This window comes from Podarcis melisellensis (assembly GCF_964234715.1).
Source record: "Podarcis melisellensis genome assembly, chromosome: 4".
In the NCBI taxonomy this organism is placed as follows: domain Eukaryota; kingdom Metazoa; phylum Chordata; class Lepidosauria; order Squamata; family Lacertidae; genus Podarcis; species Podarcis melisellensis.
The window spans coordinates 75,549,531-75,569,976 of record NC_138531.1 but is presented as its reverse complement, the minus strand read 5'-3'; the positions used below and the strand labels follow the sequence as shown (position 1 = coordinate 75,569,976).

The window sequence follows — 20,446 nt, the reverse complement described above, 5'->3', positions numbered from 1 at the left end:
CCATCTCCCGAGACAGTAGATTCCATTGTTGAACAGCTTGTATTATCCTGGATTTCTTCTTAATGTTTAGTCAGAATCCTCTTTCTTGCTGTATATGTCAATATGCATCTGTCACAACTGTAATGCTGGTTGTGAATAACATTTATAGAAAAAATGCATTGTATGTTCCTTAATGTTTCTGATCCCAACCAATTGCATGAGTTGTGTCTTTAAGCATCTTGCCTATTCCTTCCTTTGGCTGTCTTGATGTGAATGTGTTACTGGTGTTTGTTTTTTAATGTACTGCTTGTGGTATCTTGCAAGCAATGTTACTGCTAGAGCGAATAGTAGATCAATCAAGTTTACTGATATTCCAGAATAGATACTACACATTAGGTGGCTGGCCATTTCATAACATTTTTTTTAAAAAAAATCCTGCAGATTTAATAATAGCTTATTGGTGGCTGCAGGCAGCAGGCGTCTGAAAAGCAATTGCTGATGCTTGCTGTAAGCGTATGGGAGCCTCCGCAAGTTTAATGGTGTGTCCTAAAGTGTCATTTACTGTATTGCTGCTATACACTGAATTACGTTTCTGTGCATTCCCATTCTTTTTCTCTGTGCCTTGATATTGAACAAAAAAAGAACAGGACAAATTCAACTCTTAAAACAGTTTGAAACAATTCTGGTCTCTTGTTGGAAGTTTTTCTATTATATAGGTGTGCAGTAACTTTTAGATTTCCATAATTCGGCTTGCAAGAACTTAAAAATAAAAATATGTATTCAAGTTTGTTGAATTGCTCTTTAAATACAGATACCCCCTTTAATTTATTGAGATTTTATGTACCGTATATAAAATTGGAGGTTTGTAATCCTGTTGATGAAGGCATGCTTCCCCCAGCTCTGAACCTTGGGGTCAGCATGTTTTGGGCAAGGGGCATTTTTTCCTCCCTTCAACTAACTGACTTTTATTGAAAGATTCAAAGTTTCCAGTACACCAGGGGTAGTCAGTGTGGTGTCCTTCAGATATTGCTGGATTTCAGCTGCCATCAGCTCCTGTGAGTATAGCTCACTGGTCAGGGATTTGGAAAGTTAGAATCTTTTTCCTGTTCCTGTTGATTGTGTTTTTGAAGTGAAGGGAATTTAAAGAGAAATGTTGCAGTGAATGATAAATTAAGATCAGTTGGAACTGCCTTTATCCATTCAACATATGTCTATGTGTCTGTCTGTCTCACGGGCTTGTTTGCATTATGGTAGGAGTATTCTAACAACTTTTGAAGGTTGCCATGTTGGCTGCACCTAAAATATACTGTGCTCACACACCTATGCTCCAATCCCCTTTGTCCCCAAGGGCTAGAATGGTGGGGCAGCGTGTTGCACCATCATTGGTGCAATTGTTCTTTCTTGCTCTTCTGTTGCTTCTGTTTAGTCACATCACCTTCCACTGCTTTGCTCTTCCCTGTTTCTTTTCATTGCGGCAATAAAGCTAGCACTTGTTTGGATCAGATAAAGGCTCATTTTAAAAGCACAGGGAGAACATTGGATGTTGAAAGCACTTCCTAGATAGACGTGTGTGTTTAACATTCTGAAAATATATTTGTGTATTATTAACTTCAATGTTTAGTGTATCCCTGGATATTTCCCCATAAGCCCTTTAAAAACACTTTTACATTACCAAACTAGTTGTATTTTGCTGTCTTTTTTATATTGGATTGTTGGTTTTAATAATATGGGTTTGTTTTATTGAGAAGTTTTAAATGGTAATATTGTATTTTATTGTACTTTATGTGAACTGCATTGGGAAGAATTTTATTCTTGAAAGATGGTATAGAAATGCATTAAATACATTAAAAATTGAAAAAGCATTTCCATTCTCCTTGTTTTTATGCCTTACTCTTGTTCTTTAGCTATAGTACAACTGATCATGATAGTTTGCCTGGATGGTTCTAAGTTGTCTTTTATCCTTGTTTTTTAAAATTAAAATTTATTTATTTATTTATTTATTTATTTAATACAAACATATTTAAAGGGGGTATAAGATGTTAATTAGCCAAAGGCCTGTTGAACAGAAACGTTCCTGTATGGCATCCAAAGGTGTATAATGAAGGCGCCTGCTGAACCTCCCTTGGGAGAGCATTCCACAAATGCAGAACCAGTCCAGAAAAGACCTGTTCTCATGTTGCCATCCTCTGGACCTCTCATGGGGGAAGCACACAAAGAAGACTGTCAGATGATTATTTCAGGGTTCTGTGTAGGTTTATGGCTCACTCTTCCTCTCAAAGGAGCCCAGGATATCAAACACATCATTGATACAATTAAAAATGAAAATGAAAAGCTGTAGAAAATATTTAAAAACAAGCACATCATGCATTTAGCAGTTATCAAAACAGATTTTATAACAAATGTAACCAAAACATGTGTCTGTTTATGTTTATAAGTTTATGTTCATTATAGGTATGATGAAGGCGCCTGCCTAATGTCAATAGCTAGGCAGTTCCAGAGTGCTGGTGCTGCCTGGTTACAAGCTTGACTATGGATTAATAAAGGAGTGATGTGAGAGCAGTTGCAGAAGGCTCAAATTATGTGGCCACAAAAGTACTCGCAGTGCAAAACTTCTGGTTTTGGATACCTCCCTCGATGTTAAGAATAAGTAGACTACCCTCGGATTAAAGACTGTTTGATATTCCACTTCCTTTGGATCTGTAACTAAAGTTGACTCAATTTCTGAGCATTACTTGGAGAGAAGAGAGTTGATGCAATTCTAACTCTACTTACCTGGGAGCATTTACTTTTGAATTCCGTTGGACTTCTGAGCAGACATGGTCAGTATTGTGTTGTAACTTATTAGGCTAGTCCTGGTACCATGAACATTATTTGTTCCCATATCAGCTTCCGAGTTCTGGTGGGTGCACCATGGGATCTCTAATGGCTGTGTGTAGCTGAATTTGAGAAAACGTACTGGAGCATTTATCTGCTGAGGAGAAAGTTCTGGATTGTGAGCTCTTCTGTCGAGAGCTCTTTTCTATCAGGGAAGCTGGTACTGATGGTGGGTGGCAGTGGAGTCAGAAGTGGTGAGACTGAAATCCAAAAGTAGGTGGAGTGTTGCAGCATCTCCACATAGTGTGCCTGGCACAGATAGAACGCTATAGATAGAATCCATATATGCCCAACCCATAAAGACCTGGATAAAACCCTTGTTGCTGTGAATTTTGAATGTGCAAGAATGAAAATAGGGGAGGGGTTATATCAACACTGAACAGAATCGACAAGTTCTCTTCAATGAGGCAAAACACATAGCCCCAATAGAAGCCTTGCTTGATTCTCTTCCCCCCTGCTCCCAGCAAAAGCCCCAGATCTTTCTTACTATCTTTGCAATAGTAGCTGGATTGTGGAACGAGAAAAATAGAGTTGCTGAGGAAGGGAATCAGAGGGGAGGTTTGCACAACTGCTGTAACTCCTTGGCAGAGTGCTGGAACTGCGGTGGGACCAGAGTTGATAGAGGTGAGGCCACAGCCAGATTGAAAAATATGGAGGTCAGCAGTTCCCCATGCTTGCTTTAATGTGGGGTTTGTGGCAGAATAACCTATTAGCTGAAACTGATAAGGTGTTGAGCTTCATTTGTGGACACCTCAGTGCCTTATTGCCATAATGTTTAACTTTATTAGGTTTTGCTTCAAGCACTGGCACAAGAAGGTGCTATGCCGAACTGCTAGTTTATTGTTAATAGAGCGATGGCCTGATTTTCCACTGATGAGTCTGACAGCAATTTGACCATTAACTTCATTGTATGCTGCATTGGCATTATTTAATTGGGTAATAAATGCATTCCGTAATCAGATTAATAGGCTCCTGTTGCAATGCATACTGTGCATGAACGTCCTGCCTGTGGAATCATTCCCCAGCAGATGGCTTAATTTTGCAGGTCTGATTATAAGATAAATATGATCACTCTAGTGTTTTTGGTGCATCAGGTAGGTTGTGTGTTCCTGTTCATTTAACTGTCTGTATTGTTACAAGAATAGCAGTTTTGCAGACCTCATAACCCTAGAGATACACAGCTCTTTTTGTAAGGTATCACAGTTTCTGTTATTGGCAAGAATGTATGGTAGCTTGGAGAGGCAGACTGATGTACTAAAATAAACCTAGATTGGTTTGGTTGCAGAAATGGGGAACTTGGGTCCCATTTGGGAACTCACTGCAGTAAGAAGGAACTTACCAGAACAGTGTCAGCCCCAGACATAGTGACACTAGAAATGTACCTAGTTAGGGAATTAAAGGTAAGGGTAAAGGGATCCCTGACCATTAGGTCCATTCGTGACCGACTCTGGGGTTGCGGCGCTCATCTTGCTTTATTGGCCGAGGGAGCCGGCTTACAGCTTCTGGGTCATGTGGCCAGCATGACTAAGCCACTTCTGGCGAACCAGAGCAGCGCATGGAAACACCGTTTACCTTCTTGCCGGAGCGGTACCTATGCTACTTGCACTTTGACGTGCTTTCGAACTGCTAGGTGGGCAGGAGCTGGGACCGAGCAACGGGAGCTCACCCCGTTGCGGGGATTCAAACTGCCAACCTTTTGATCAATCTGCAAGCCCTAGGCTTTGTGGTTTAATCAACAGCACCACCCACGTCCCAGTTAGGGAATTACCAGGGTATTATTGTTGTGTTGTTAGAAAAGTAAGGATCTATCAGAGTAGGCTTTAGCAGCTGATTGTAAATAGTTCTGCTTTTCAGTTTTTAATTGTGTTTCTCAGAATTTTGGTCATGCCCCCTCCCTTTACTCCCAACCCTTAGCTTATGAGCCACCTAACATATTGGCTCACAACCTGAATGTTGGATTTTGGGAGATGCCTGGTTTTCCTTAGTACAAAACAGAATGCTGGACTAGAAAGGCCTTTGGTATTATATTATGTAGCAGGGATATGCTTAAATTGTCAGCCAGCTGGATTACACTGGTAATTTTGAAGTGGGATTATAGTTTAAGAATATGGTGTACAATACTAGGCTGAAGAACTTCATTTCCAAATGTTGAGAAATCTGAATTTAAAGTAAAACTTATGGGAGATACTGAATTAGAACACAACAATTCTCTTAAGTTGAAGGCAATTGTAAAAATGGGTGCTTCTAAGGCTATCTTGAATGCCAGAACTGAAGGGGCCAATGTTAACTGGGTGAGAGTTCTGCAATTCAGGTGCCACCACTGATAAGGGCTTGCTGACCTGACCAATTTCAGCAGCAGGCACACAAGGATAATATCAGATGAAGATAATAGATTATGAGCAGTGTGCAGATGGTCCTTAAGGTAACCTGGTCCTAAATCATTCAGGACCTTAAATGCTGAAAACAGTAATTTCAGTTGGGCTCAGAAGTGCAACTGGCACAAAAGTGATGAAACATGTTACATTGGTTGATGTTTGCAAGCCATCTTCAGTGGCAGCTCTATGCAAAGGGTATTGTAGTTGGCCAGTATAGAACTAACTAAAGGTTAAGGACAAGGTGACTGTATGCTAGCTCTGAGGATGGACAATGGGAATGGTCTGCATGACAAGAGAGGTGACATTTTAAATCTCATTTTTTTTAAAAAAAGAATAGTTTTGGGTGTCCTCTGAGGAAACAAGCAAGGAGAGCAATACCTTTAACACTGGTCGGTCCCCTGCTAAAGAGGAGTCATTCCTAAAAAGAGGCATGGGTGTCTGTTGTCTTTCTGTTAGCATCAGAATATGGCACCGTGGAGCAGGTTAATGATATTGGCCTGCTTCCTCAGTTGCCTCCAGCAGCCCAGGACTGTAAGCACAGCTGTCTTTGTATGCTATTGTGTTTTTAAAATCCCATTCGTGACCTGAGCAAATGAGTTCGGCCAGAAGTCCTGTGGGAACCTAGGCTCTTTCAAAACCTGTTTCTTATGTATTGGTTTTGCTGTAGGTTGAGCTTGCCTTGCTTCTGCCACAGTCAAACAGGACAAGACAAAACAAGCAAGGGGAAGAAATAATACACAAATTTCCGCATCCACAGCAGCTGGAGCGAACGTCAAACAGATGGGCTCTTCCACCCCGATTATCCTAACCTCCTAAATATAGAAATACGTGCCTTTTTAAAATAAATTTAAATTACCCGAGGGGGTGGTGTTAGCGCATGCTAGGACAGTGCTAACGAGAGCAAATAGAAGTCGGCTGCTGACAAGCATCTAATCTGTAGCTCAGACTGATGTCTGTCTGTCCATCTCTTGCATGCTCCCTCTCCCTTAGTCTTGTGCTCTCTCTTCATTATAAAGCTTATGTCAAGCAGAGGATAAAGGCTGCTTCTCTCCAGATGGGGCTTTTCTTGACTGTGTGTGTCTGCGTGTGTGCAAAACAGAAAGAAAGAAAAAGCTATCATTTTAAATCATGATAACCATTTCACATACATACTCATGCATACACGGCACAGTAAATAAGCAGTAAAGGTAATAACAGTCAAAACAGTCTCTTCTACTTTTTAGAGTAGAGTCTCCCAGGAAGAAGGGAACACAGAATGGATGGGAAAAACCCTCTTTCATACCTTTTCCAGTCATAGTATTGCCCAGGAGGAGGCTAATTTTAATCAATGCTTTTTCCTCATTCATTGCATCATTTGTATTATCCTTTATTGTTAGGTACCCTGGGATTGCTTTGGGAGGGTGAGATACGAAATTAACACACACACACACACACATAATACACACACACAGTATTTCCTACCAGATTGCACTGTGGGAACATTGTTCCATGAAATTAAAAATATATGGATTGGTGGTGTGTATGAAAAAGAATGAATGCAAGGTGGATGAATGGTGCGTGTGTATATCTATGAAAGAGAATGGGTGTGTGATGGGTGATGAATGGAAAGAGGAAATTAATGGATTCATGGGGTGCATGCTTGTGTGAATGGATGGCAGCATGAGGGTTTGAGTGTGTGAGGCAGTAAAACAGATGATGAAGGGGAGGCAGAGAAAAGCGGGTGGTATAAAAAAGGGGTGTCCTGCTGCTTTGGCCCTGCCCACTGCCAGCTCTGAACCCACCAGCTGTTAGCATTTGGGCCTGCCCAATTTCCCTCCTCTCTCAATTTTATGTGTATTGCAGATAATATACTGCTTCAAAGCAGTTTATTGTTTATTTTTTAGGTTCTACTGGTGGGTGGATGACTTCTGTAGAGCTGTTCGCATTAACTTTTGTTTCTTCATCCTTCCTTCAGTGTGTCGCAACTTGGGATGGGGGAGGAATTTGATTCAGTTTGCATCAAAAGGCAAACTTACCATACTTAAATCACCTTATCCGAAACAACACACAAAATGAAACACAGCCAACCTATGGAATTTTGCAGTGCAGCCAAGCAATATGTTTAAAAATGTGTATACAGTAACATCAAAAATATATCAGTGAAAATGACTTTCCAAAAATGTGTATATTAGGAAAAATTCACACTAAAATGCTGATGACTTCCCTTAGGACTTCGTCCCCCCCCCCCCACTGATGTGGAATGCGGAGAACTGAATTTAAGATTGGGTAAAGGAGAAATCGAAAGAAACTGAAATTGACAGATTTGCCCATCCCTAGTTGCAAGGCAGCGAAAGAAGTTGCACAGTATGCAAGCTTGGGTAAATTTTGGATCTCCCCTTTTTCCTTTTGCCAGAGGGGTGCGTGACATTGAATGGGGATATAGAATCCTCTCAGTTGGAGGATGTGTTGGTTTATTTTCAGTCTATTTTGCTGTGGATTTCTCAAAGCTTACTTGCTTTGAGACTGGCCTTAATAAATATTTCCAGGTGTATGTTCGTTCATGCACAAAACTAGGAGGGTAGAAAAAAAGATGAGCTGGGTGTCAATGGAAGACTAAGAGAGGCGCAGCCTAGTATATGGAGCCATGTCTGAGGAGCGTAAGTTATTATCCTCCCTCTACTACTTAATTTTTCCCTCAGTGACATGCTATTCAGCCCCCTGCTTTAGTTTTCTCATCTGTAAAATGGAGATAATTAGTTACTTGCCTTCCAAAGGGATTGGAAGGATTAATTTTTGGGGCCGAAGTTGTTCTGCGGCTGCATTGTTGATGCCTATTTATCTTTTGATAGCTCCCAGTTTAGCTCATAGATACACATTTTGTGGCAAAGCCTTTTTACAGAAAAGGGATCTAGAGTTTATTTCACCAGCAGCACACATAAGATACTTCTTCATTCTCTTTGGGTTTCTAGCTGGTGCATGTACTTACAAGTAATAAGAGTGTTGTTTTTGCATTGTGTAGTTGGCTGTTACTGTTCATTGCCTCTAAAGCAGTGTTTTTCCTTCCCTGCCTTGTCCATCCTGTTTTGCCTCAACCACAAAAGCCTCCACCACACAGTTAAGTCTAAGATGCCTTACTGAGAGATTGTTGCACCTTTTCTTTATATGACACCTAGTTGGTGGTTCCCTGCTAGTTACTGTCCTAGTCTGTTAACAGGATAGTTACACATGAGGAGAAAAGCACCAAAAGGGCCTAGCTTTTTTTAAAAGTATTGTAAACATTGCAAAGTACATCTAACAAATTCCTAAGTAACAGTATGCAGGTTATAATGAATATAATAAATGGATCACACAATAGTTAAAAACTATTTCATGCCAACCTCTGCATGAAAATCTCCAAGAAAGCCGAGTCCGCCACCTCTTGTGGGAGTCTGTTCCACTATTGAACAGCTCCTACTGTCTGAAAGTTATTCCTGATGTTCAGTTGGAATCTCCTTTCTTTTAACTTAAAACCATTGCTTCAGAACAAGAGTGTTTTGTAGAAATTGAGTCCCACATTTCTGGTGGAATTGGGATACCCCAGCTGTTCTAACACATTTTAAAAATTCAGTCTTCCTCTTTGTCACCTGATAGAAGCAAAATCCCTTTGTTGTTTCTTATTATATCCTAACTTGTCAAAGTGTGAGATTTCCAATGATGTAACTCCTCCTTTTATATTCTGACTAATAAGCTGGAAAAATAAACGAAAGCTGAGCTCCACTTACCAATGGCTGGGTAACGTCTATGAAAAGTAAGCAACTCATTGCTCTTATTAATCCTTAAGTAAAATTATATTATAGCTTATCCATTTCTTACAATGACAGTCACCCCTTAAGAGTAAAACAGCAGCATTATACACAAAAGAAGTAAAAAAAGATATACCCGAGTACAGTCGCGTAGCTGGGGGAGCAGGGAGGGTGGGTTGCACTAGGCGGCACTTACCTTGGGGGTGGCATGCTGGAGCCCAAAATGATGCCTAAGTCCAGGCGCCCCAGAGCATGGTGTGTCACTCCCCAAAGCAGCGCAGCCCAAGGCTGTGCTTGCAGGGTGCCAAGCTGCTGTGTGTCCGCCTGCCACCAGAGGGTGGCATGTCCTGGGCCCATGAGCGGTGCTGGGTCAGCAGCATGGCTGAGGTCACAGTGTCTCTCTGCCCTCCAGCTGAGGGAGAGGCAGCAGGCAGACTCCCTGCAGGCTCCGCACTGCTCAAAAAAGGAAGTGGGCCTGCAGGGCACCCAAGCGGAACATGGCGGCTCGGGCACTGGGATTCCGGCAGCACACCCTGCTCTGCCCCGCGGGTGGCTCACTCCATCCCCATGCACGGTGCACTGCTCCAGGAACCCAAGCAGCTAACTACGCCATTGCTGGAGTACGGTGATTCTCTTCCCCTGTCTCATGTTGGCCATACAGCCTTGAGACGTGGCTTAAGTTTTTAATAGATCGTTTTATGTATTTCTTATTGGACCTAAATTTTGTGGGTTTTTTGAATCCTAATAAAACAAGGCATCTAAGGCAGTAGTAGGAAGAGAGCTTTCTTTCTTTTTGGGGGAGGTTTCTGTAATTACTATTCTCCTCACCTCTGCCTGTAATAGTTTATGGGGGTTTTTTTTAGGTAAGCTAGGAAATAAGATAGTATGGGACCTCTTGAGAGTTCAGAAATGAGTGGATATGTCTGTGGAATCCTTCAAGTAAAGGTTGGTTGAATTGGGTTTTAATTTAACTAGATCGAGTAATCAATGTGATGCCCTCCGGATGTTGTTGGTCCACAACCTCTGCCATAACTGGCCAGCATAGCCAATTATCAGGAATGATGGAAGATGTAGGCAAACAACATCTGGAGGCTATTACATTGTCTGTGCTAGATAATCTAAGAAACTAGGTAACATTTGCCAAAGTTTTCCTTTCCAGACAAGCTATTTAATAGTAATTTTAGCACATGATTTTATATATATTCAGATAAATTGTATGTTGACTTGTTTCTAACGTTTGATTTTAAAATATTTTCTGTAAACTCTTCACAGGTTTTTGTATATAAATTTTGTTATATAAATAGAAACAAATATAATTAAGTAGGAAATAGATCAATTTACTTCCTTAGTCTTCTTTGATTTAGTTACTTTTTAAAGCCTCAAAATTTAAAAGCTGTTAGAAATGTTGAAAGACCTCTACTAGGAGATGATCACCCACTTTTCTGAACTTAAGATGGGAAAAATTGCTAATTTACGGGAGCATGAAAACAGACAAAGGTCTTTTTACTGGGGATTTTCAGCGCAGTGCAGTTTAACCCACTGTCAGTTCTTTCTGGATGAGTAAGCAATCATAAGATGCAATGAACAGAGGCCCACTGTTGTACTTTCCTTGAAAATAATTTTACATTTAGAGTCCCCCCCCCACCCTGCCCCTTTGTAGAACTGTGTAATACTATGGAAGTTATCTAATGCAACAGAGACATCATTTAACACAGCCACCATCACTAAAGGATTACCCTGTACACGGTGGGAGCAGAACTCAGCCTGGGTGTGCCTGCCCTCTGAGTGGTATTTGTCTTAATCCAGGTCTTGAATGAAAATGGAAAACAATTTAAGAGAGCTGTTGAAAGCAAAAAATGAAAATGTGTTTCTGTAGGAGAAACCAAATATAAATAGACCAATTGGAGTTCCTGACAGCTTTTGCCATTATGTACTCTTGACATTAATAGAACCAAAAGAACCTTAATTCTAACCCAAATGCAACAGCAAACAATACACCTATCCAATGTTTGATTTCTAGTTCTATTAGAAAAACCACTCACCTTTTGCAGTGGCCAGCATTGTGACCAGGCATCCGGGCCCTTGTGGTGATGTGGCTCATGGGTGGGGGATTGACGCCCCCCTTGTGCCAACTCCCAGCCGTGTCATATCTGGCCAGTCAAAGCCGGGGGGGGGGGCATGGCCGCGGGCGGGAGCCAAGGTATAGCCTGGCTTCACTCAATGCTTAAGCCAAACCGCTCACATCTGTCACCAATGAAGTTGTGGCCTGTTTTAGCCCATAAACCTGAATACTTGTGTCTGTGTGTATATTAATCAATAGGGAACTGTGGGGCGTGGGGCTTTGGCATGCAACTAGTATTTGCCTTGTGCACATGCAGTTCAGCTTATTCCAGCTATGAGTACGTGTAAAAATCATAAGAAAAGTCTAAATTCTCTGAAAATAAAATGGTTGCAACTAAGAACTCTACCGTGTTCTCTATGATCAGCAGTTTTCAGATTGTGTTCAGGTAGCTTTGAGGTCCCTCAGAAGCTTGACAGCAGTTCCTGAATGCAAAAATCGCCATGCTATGTATATTCTTCCCTGGAAGACAGCTTGCCCACCAATACCCATCATCCCTGCATTTTGGGAGCGTAGCTGCTAAAGAGATTTGGGGGGTGTTCTAGTTCATACTCTGAATTAATACAGAGCATTGGTGAGACTTAATAGATTCTGCTTTATCCCTGACTACAAGAGGAGATCACATATATGACCTTCGAGAGGAAGCCAGTGGAAATCAGTACTCAAATCAGGCTTAAAATCAAGGAGGTTTCTGTTTTGGTCAGACTACACCTGGAATACTTTATCCAGTTCTGGGCACCACAGTATAAGAAGGTGGAATGTGTGCAGAAGAGGGTGAGCAGGATGATCAAGGGTCTGGAAACCAAGGTTGAGGGAGTTGGGTATGAAGAGACTGAGAGGTTATATGATAGCCATCTTCAAATATCTAAGGGAATATCGCATGGAAGCCGGCACAAGCTTGTTGTCTCCTTCACCAGAGGGTAGGACCTGAACCAGTGACTTCAAATTACAAGAAAGGAAAGTCCGACTAAATAGCAGAAATAACTTTCTGACACTAAAAACTGTTGGACAGTGGAATGGACTCCCATGAGAGGTTTTCCTTCCTTGGAGGTTTTTATGCAGAGGTTGGAAGGCCATCTGTCATTGATGCTTTAGTTGAGATTCCTGCATTGCAGGGGGTTGGACTAGATGACCCTTGGAATCTCTTCCATCTCTACAGTTCTATGGTCCTCAATGCCCCAGAGCCCATCTGCCATGTGAGAATTAAAATATTGGTCTACATTTCTGAGATCTTTAGTTAAGGGTTTATTGCCAAGGAGTGGGTTTGGGGGAACGTGTGCTTTGAGCAAGTGTTACTTGAGCAACTTGTTGCTACTTCCTGTACAAAATAGCTTCATTTGCACCGTCAGACTAGAGTGCATATTCAAACTTAGTTAAATTCACCAGATTTTTGCCCTTTTTGAATATCATGGCACATTTCTCGGCAATAAATGTACCAGAATACACATGTGAACATTTGTTTTGAGAGGCAACACACATTTTAAATATGTACTTTGAGCAGAATTTAAAATAAATAACTAAATTTGCAAAATAATGGAATGGAACTTTAGGTTAAATAAATTTGCCTAATCCTACTTTGAATATTTTGTGTAATATAAAACTAGCTTGTGGTCTTGAGTACAGCTGAAATTGGTTTGCATTTCCTTCTAGGTCTGAACATGTAACTTGGAAACTTTCTTCTAGGAACAAACATACAGTGGTACCTCGGGTTAAGAACTTAATTCATTCCGGAGGTCTATTCTTAACCTGAAAACTGTTCTTAACCTGAGGTACCACTTTAGCTAATGGGGCCTCCTGCTGCTGCTGCACCACCGCCATCCAATTTCTGTTCTCATCCTGAAGCAAAGTTCTTAACTATTAGTACTACTAGTACTATTTCTTGGTTAGTGGCGTGTGTAACCTAAAGCATCTGTAACCAGAGGTACCACTGTACTTGATGCCTCTAGTTCTTCTAACCTTGGAAAATATTTGACATCTGGCTGTTTCCCTTTATCACAAGGACTCAAAGATACCGTACTTTGTCACCTAGAACAGGGAGCTGAATGAGCAGCTGCCAGATTCCTAGCCCAGAAGGCTTCTCTCTCTCCCTCTCTCTCACACACAAGATGCTTGCCATTGTCTTTTGTTCAGCCTATTAGTACAGGCATGTGAGAGAGCCAAATATAAATGTCAGGGAAATCCTTTTTTCAGTAATGAAGATCAAAGTGAGGTGACGAAGTTTTCATTCTGCCAAGAGAACTTTTTTGTTTGCTGCAATGCAAAGCAATATGGCAATGGGAAATTCTACTTGAAGGAGCAATGTTTGTTGTATTGTATTTTGTTCCTCAAGACCTTTATGACTTGTGTCTGTGCCACGACAACAACAGGAAGAAACACCCTAAATTATTTTCAGAAAGCTACTCCCATTTAACTTTCCTCTTTTAACCCAAGTCTGAGAATGTCATCTGAGCTCCAATATGATTTTCAGACTTGGTTTACTCATTGTGCTAAATAAAAGGAAGCTCTACAGTAAACTTACGGCACAGGTTTGTTCCTTTCTCTTATCCCTTCTTCATTTGAACAGGGGGACCCACTGTTACCCTTCATCAGGGATGAGGAACCTTTGTTCCTCTGTAGCCTCCACAGGTTGGAGACCAACACCATCTGGAAGGTTGAACCTTCCACACTCCTGCTCTACATTATGCTCAGGTAGCATATGAGCTTCAGTCTTATACTCTGTTATGGAGATTTCTGTTCCACTGATAATTCCATTTCCTAGCAGTACCTAAAGGTTTTGAAAACAAAGAAAATTTTAAGGAAGTCCAGATTTATCATTCAGCCTGTTCATTTACCTAGAGTCAGTAAGTGTCTCAATTTAGTTCTTTCTGTTGTTTCTTAAGAGGTTTAAGAGGTGGCTGTCTAGATCTAAAATCCTGTCTTCTCAGTTGTGGTGGTGAATTTCGAAGTGGTTTTCTGCCATGGCTGAAAGTATAAATCCCTGTGGGCAGTGTGAAAAAGGCACATGTGCTTGGCACCATCAGCATGCATGCTTAACATTACAAGCCAGGACAGCAGATTTTTTTCTTAAGAAAGCTCCTGCTGTAATTAGAGACAGATCCAAATTGAGCTGAGATTAGTTTTGGTTAACACTAGAATCTTCTTCTTCAATAAAGACCACTCAAATCTCTTCCTTACCTAGTAAAATCAATACAGTTTATTTATTCCCCTCGCAAACATAGGACACTGTCTTACATAGATTCAGACCATTGGTTCATCTAGTATTGTCAACACTGACTAGCGGCATGTCTCCACTCCAGGGTTTTAAGCAGGTGCCTTCCTTCTCAGCCTTGGGGGTAGAACCTGGACCCTTCTGAATGCAGAGCAGATGCCCTAACATACAGTCCTTTGCTGTGCACAGTTTTTGAATTCTGGCCTTGTTAATGCTTCAACACATCTCCCAGTTGTGACTAAGCACATCCTGCTTTCACTCAGTCCTGAGCATTTCATTTATTTATTTGAAAAATTTATTTTTCAAATTGGCTTCAGAGCCCTCATGGTGGCTTAGGTTACTAGATTGGATTTTAGACCCATATCATAATAAAGCACACATCTTATGTCTAAATCTAGCAGACGGATGCAAAAACCGTTCAACCTTGTTAAAAAAAATGTTAGCTGTGTTTTAATAGAATGGTAGCATCAGACAGGAATAACTCTGCAGTTTCTCATTTCCATTTGCCTCATAGAATTGTTCACTGTACTTGTAAAGGCACCAGTAGAATTACCTTGGTAAGCTTTTGCTGGGATAGTGTTCTGCAGAGAATGCACCATCACAAAAACGGTCCTGCAGGATCAGGCATGGTGAACCTGTGACCCTCCAGATGTTGTTGGAAATTCCTATCATTGTCGACCACTGGCCATTCTGTCCAAGGGTAATGGGAAATGGGGTCTCACAACATTTCAAGGGCCACAAGATATGGGAAGGTACACACATGAGCAAGTGCTCCCTTGGGTGCTTTAAATCAGCATCTTGAACCTTATACAGAAATTGACAATATTTTGGCTGTAGTGAGTGATTGGCTCAATTCAGGCATTGTGCCAAATAAGGGCTAAGGACCTTTACTGTGGTTGGATATGATGTGTAAATAGATAAGCCATGGTTTGTACTTGACTAGCAAATCAGAATGGGAAACAATGGTTTGCAATAGGTCTGCATAAACTTTGGTTTGGTATGTGTCTGAATTGATAGTTGTAGCTTTATCTCAACCTTTATAAATGGTTGCACTGTGGAGATGAGACAGTAAATGTATGAACATGAAGCTGAGAACACAGTGGAAATGAAAGCAGACAATTGGCTATTAAGCCTTGCTTTGCCTGTTGTTCCATAGATGCTTATATTATAGTTTGGGTTCTAAGTATGTTTGGCAGAAAGCTTAGTTTTGCTTAATATGTGAATTAAGCCACTGTGTGTAAACAACTTCTGGAATGTTCATATTTAATGAATGCAGTTCAAGAAGTCAACTTGTTTGGATTCCCAGTACATCATAAATATGCATGCAGATCGGTCCTCAGCCAAGTTATACTAAATGTGCCCACACCTTGCTGGCCTCTTAGACAAATTATGTTATTTGCATATAATCCTTATAGGTGTGCAGAGACAGCAGTATAGATACTCTTATACTATGACAGCTTACCTGAAAGCTTACGTGAATGGGGCTGGACTGCGCTGGGGGGGGGGGCACACCAGTGAGCCGATCAAGTGCCCCTGCCAGTGTGCCTTCCCAACTGAAGCACCACCCAGGTAAATTACGTACAGTACCACCAGTGCTGGGAGGGTGGCTGTATCCCAGCACACAAGCCACTACTGGGCAAAGGTGCTTAGGATGGGGTTGCTAGCAATGGAATAAAACAAGCAACATGATCCTGTATCCTTAAAATGTTACACTGTGGGAATGTAAACTACTTGGGGGAGTTTATTTGAAGGCAGGGCAGAAATAATTTAAATAATGCTTGTTTGTGAAGGATTCATGAACCAGTACTGGCTAAAAACGTGGCAGAAAGAAATAAGCATGCCTCCATCCTCCCACTTAACTCTGCTCTGCCCATTTCAAATTTCTCTCATGCCCTCATTTAAGATTGTCCTGATCTTCTAGCAAAACATCTAAGAAAATGGTGTTTGTCCTTTTCTCTTCATAAGACTTTGATTTCCATTTCAATAGCAGACTTTTTTTTTTTTGCTAACACTTCCCCTGCAGTCCAGGCCAGCGGACAAGGAGCCCACTGTTCACGGACTAAATGTTCAGCCAGCTCTGACGTAGCAGTCTTTTATCAGTGCATTTTATTCAGTGCTTTTCTGTACACATGGTGTGGGCAAGGGTGTGTGGTTTTCAAGGGGAGGGGAAAGTTTGCTTCTGTTAAACATACCCCATTGCACTGTTTTAGCACTCGCCCCCAAACAGTGTCAGCTTTACAGCCTTGCGGCTTGTCACAGGGCCTTTTACAGGCTTGCAGCTGGCTTTTCATGTGGTCCTTTTGGATCTTCATAGCTTTGCTCTCTGGTTTTACCAGTGTCTTTATGTGCTGCAATGTGTGTGATACGTACTTCGATTAGTTAGTGCTTTCTTCTCCCTTTTCACGTTGTGCTGTTTTTATGTCTCATTTCCATCATTTTGGATTTGCGCCTTTTCTGCATATCTTTTCATGTACATATCATTATATGCACTATGCACCATTCTCTCTCTTTCTCTCTCACACACACATTCACAAACACACGACCTACATACCGCAGAGGATTGCCCTAGCAACTTATCATCATTGAGCCAATAAAATAGGAAAGAGGGGTCATTTTGAAAAGTGCTTAAGGGGTCATTAGCTACAAGTTTGAATGAAATGTGAGCATACAGCTAAAGTGTTTAATGACTAGAGCATTCAGCACATCTAAGACTCTTCCTCCGAAACTGCAGTGAGGCCTCAGGTTGTATACAAAACTGCAGATAATTCATTATGTCCCCTCCCCGCCCCTTCTTAACAAGAGGGAGAAAAATGCATTCGTACTGCCTGTCTCCCAGCATCTGTACTGAAAGCAGCTTTTTCTATTAGCTTTTGTTGTCAGGCATACAACTGTGTCTTTCTCTGCAATTTCAGCAGCAGATTGTCCACAATGTCACCACCCTCACTGCGCTCTAAGGTATGCGTCAGTCTTTTACCACTGAGCCCATGTGAGGCAAAGACTTGGGATTTAACCCCTGACCATGTTGTAACCTGCTAGCCATTTCTGAATGTAAGACTTGTGAGTTTCCTGACTTGGATCATAGAGAAGAAATGGCCTTACTGCAGCCAACTATGAATATGGGTTGACAGACCCTCTAGTAATTTCTGGGTATTTGCTGTTTGGAACAGGTTGTCTTGAGTGTTGTGCTGTTTGTTTTCTGCGTTATAATATCATTTTGTTGACACCAGAAAACTTGCTTACTTTCTTCACAACTGGAAGTTTGAACTGAGTTTAAGGAATGTAGTTCTGGAAATAAAAATGTGAAAGAGGAAGGGAACTCACTGGAACCAGAAATTAAAACATTTTGGGTTGTGTCCACCTAAATCATTCTGATAGTGCAAGGACGTCTTCCTGTAAAATGAGATTTCTTTCCCTCTTCTCTCCCTGCACCTCCCCTTCACAAATCTGCTGTGGAGGGTTGGGGAAAACCCAGAACACATTTATAGGGTGTGCGCAGGGAGATGAGAGGGAGAGGAAGTCTTGCTGCACAAATGGAAGTTCTTGTACTAACAGAACAACTTAGCTGGATACAACCCTTATCTTTACTATGATGTGAGTTTATTAGACGTGGGGTTTTTTGAGAAACAGAAAACACACACACACACACGAGTTCACTTGGTATCATCAATAATAATTTTCTTATTTCTGTAAATATATGTAGATCAGTCTACCCATAGTTCTGCCTGTAGGGATGACTGGCAAGTTTTTAGGTATTGCAGAAGGTGAAAGGATGCTTCTCAGTATGCAATCCATTTACAAATTGACCACAAACGCAGCTCAAAATCTCATTAAATGAAATAAAATTCAATTGCATAAGAATGCCATTAGACATATTTGCCTTTCTGCTGGCTTAACCCTTATCCCCCACCCTTTTCGAGGCATATAGACATTACAGTGTTTTTAAAGAATTTTAAGACTTAGCCTCGTTTATACATTCTGCCATTTACATGCTGAATAATAGGTGTGACTTTCTCCTCCCAATCACAGAATGTTTCCATGTTGTTGGCACTCCATGCTTATGGTGATTTTGTACAATCTTTGCTCAATTTTTTGAGGTATGGAGAAGAATTGCACAAATACAATTTCTAGAGTATAGTAAATCTGTGACATTATTTTCAAGTGAAGGGTCAAGGATATGCCACATATTCACCATAAAAAAGGATTGATGAAAGGTTGAATTTTGTTGAGTTTTAGAGTGGAGAAACACTGTAACTAAGGCAGTGTACAGCTGCATTCACATGTTCAAACAGGAAGGCCACAGAGTTGGTACCATTAAGAGGGTATTTTTGGTTGATCCCAGTGATCACAATAGGGTGTATGGAAGATGCGGTCCTAATATATTATTGCATGCCACTCCAATCTCCTGGCAGTGTGAGACTCCAGGGGTTCCAGGCTTCATGTTTTCTTTTGAAATGAGGCATAGTGGAGACTGAGGTGTCTTTATTATGTATGTTTTATTTACACCTATATACAACTTGAGCCTACAGTGGAGGGGTTAACAGCAGTAATACCCCCAAAGGGTCTTGTTTCTCTAATAGCCGCATCCTTGGATTCAAATAGAAATCAGACATTGTTCTGACGCTCTCTCCAGCTTGCTGCTTCTTCCTCTAGATCACATCACTGCAACTCTCAACTCTGGCTTTTTCCTTTTAACTATTTGTGAGTTGGGGGAAAGGACCCACCCATTTGCAGTCTCACACAGAGCCCCTTTCCTTTGTTTCCCTTAATGGCCCATCACTGAGGCAATCACCTCACCAGGAAACTAGCCTGGATTATATTTTAATGCTTCCTGGATCCAGAGGTTAGAAGGGTCTCTGCACACAGCCTACTCCCCCACTCCCCAAGTAGAGATGGGAAGACCTTGAAAAAAACTGGGAAAATTGGGGGGGGCTAGGTCCCCCCATCCCCCCAAGCTGTTTTTCTGGAAAAATTGGAAAAAAGTGTGTGGAATATTCAAACTATATCAGCACCTCCCGTGCCAAACGGTTTTGGGGAAAAAAAACAAAATACCTGGGTCGCCCCCCCCCCCAATTTTTCATGGTTTTTTCCAGGCCTTCTCATCTCTACCCCCAACTCATGACAGTATCTTGAGACCTGTTTTGGTCAGGAGTAGCCAACCTGAAGCTTCCAACACATATTGATAGCTTCAGCTGATCTTATCAGCCACAGCTAGCATGGTCAGGAATGAAAGGAGCTATAGTCCAGCTTCATCTGGAGGACATAGTGCTGACTATCCCTGCTTTAGTTTTTTGAAGGTTAAAAGTAACATCCAGTACCTTAATGATGACGATGATGATGATGATGATGATGATGATGATGATGATAATTTTATTATTTATATGCCACCCATCGAACAGGCTTGCTCCAGCCACTTTGGATGGCTCCCAACAAAATATCAAAAATGGTTTTTGATATTGTGTTCAGAAGAAAAATGATGGTTACTCATAGCCCTCCATTCATCCCAATGGATACGGGATCAGGGTACAAAATGCACAAGATTATTACATTTGTTTAAACACCAGAAAATACAAATTCATGTGTTTGTGTGCAAACTGCTTACATATAGCTGGCCTTCATCTTGTAGATGATGCTTTAGAGAACTACTTTTCTAGGGCATTTGATGCCAGATCTCAGTCCAGAGGTTCAGCTGGCAGGCAAACAAAGGCAAAGATCCAATATAAAATGCAACACTTTACAGAAGTTTGTGTTCCTGCACAGTGGTCTTTGTAACAGTTGGTGTATCGCACTGGGCTTTGTAACCAACTTGGGAAACACCAGGCAGCTGTGTTCTTCCGCCTCAATCGCCCCTCGGGATGATCCATCACTTCTCTGTGCTGATGCGCTTCTGCGACACATATCTGAAAGTATGTGCACACAATACTGTAGCAGAGTCCAAGCAGAAATTAGGCATAGAGGTGTGGAATCCTAAGCTAATTTATTATGTACAAGCTCAAGTGTTACAGAACAAAGGAAACATGGCTGCTCTCTCCTTCTTCTCCGAGAGAGAGCAGAAAAAGCAAAAGTACAACAGTAACAGAACAGTGTAGCTGAACTTCCGTTCTCAGGACTCTAATAGTATGGAATGTCGGCA

The 20,446-nt window shown here is 41.3% G+C and overlaps 1 protein-coding gene across 1 annotated transcript in view; it reads left to right on the top strand.

The window, feature by feature from the left end:
- Nucleotides 1-20,446, top strand: part of IGSF11 (immunoglobulin superfamily member 11) — a 175,036-nt gene that overhangs the window by 29,659 nt on the left and 124,931 nt on the right. The gene's annotated exons all lie outside the window — the stretch shown is intronic.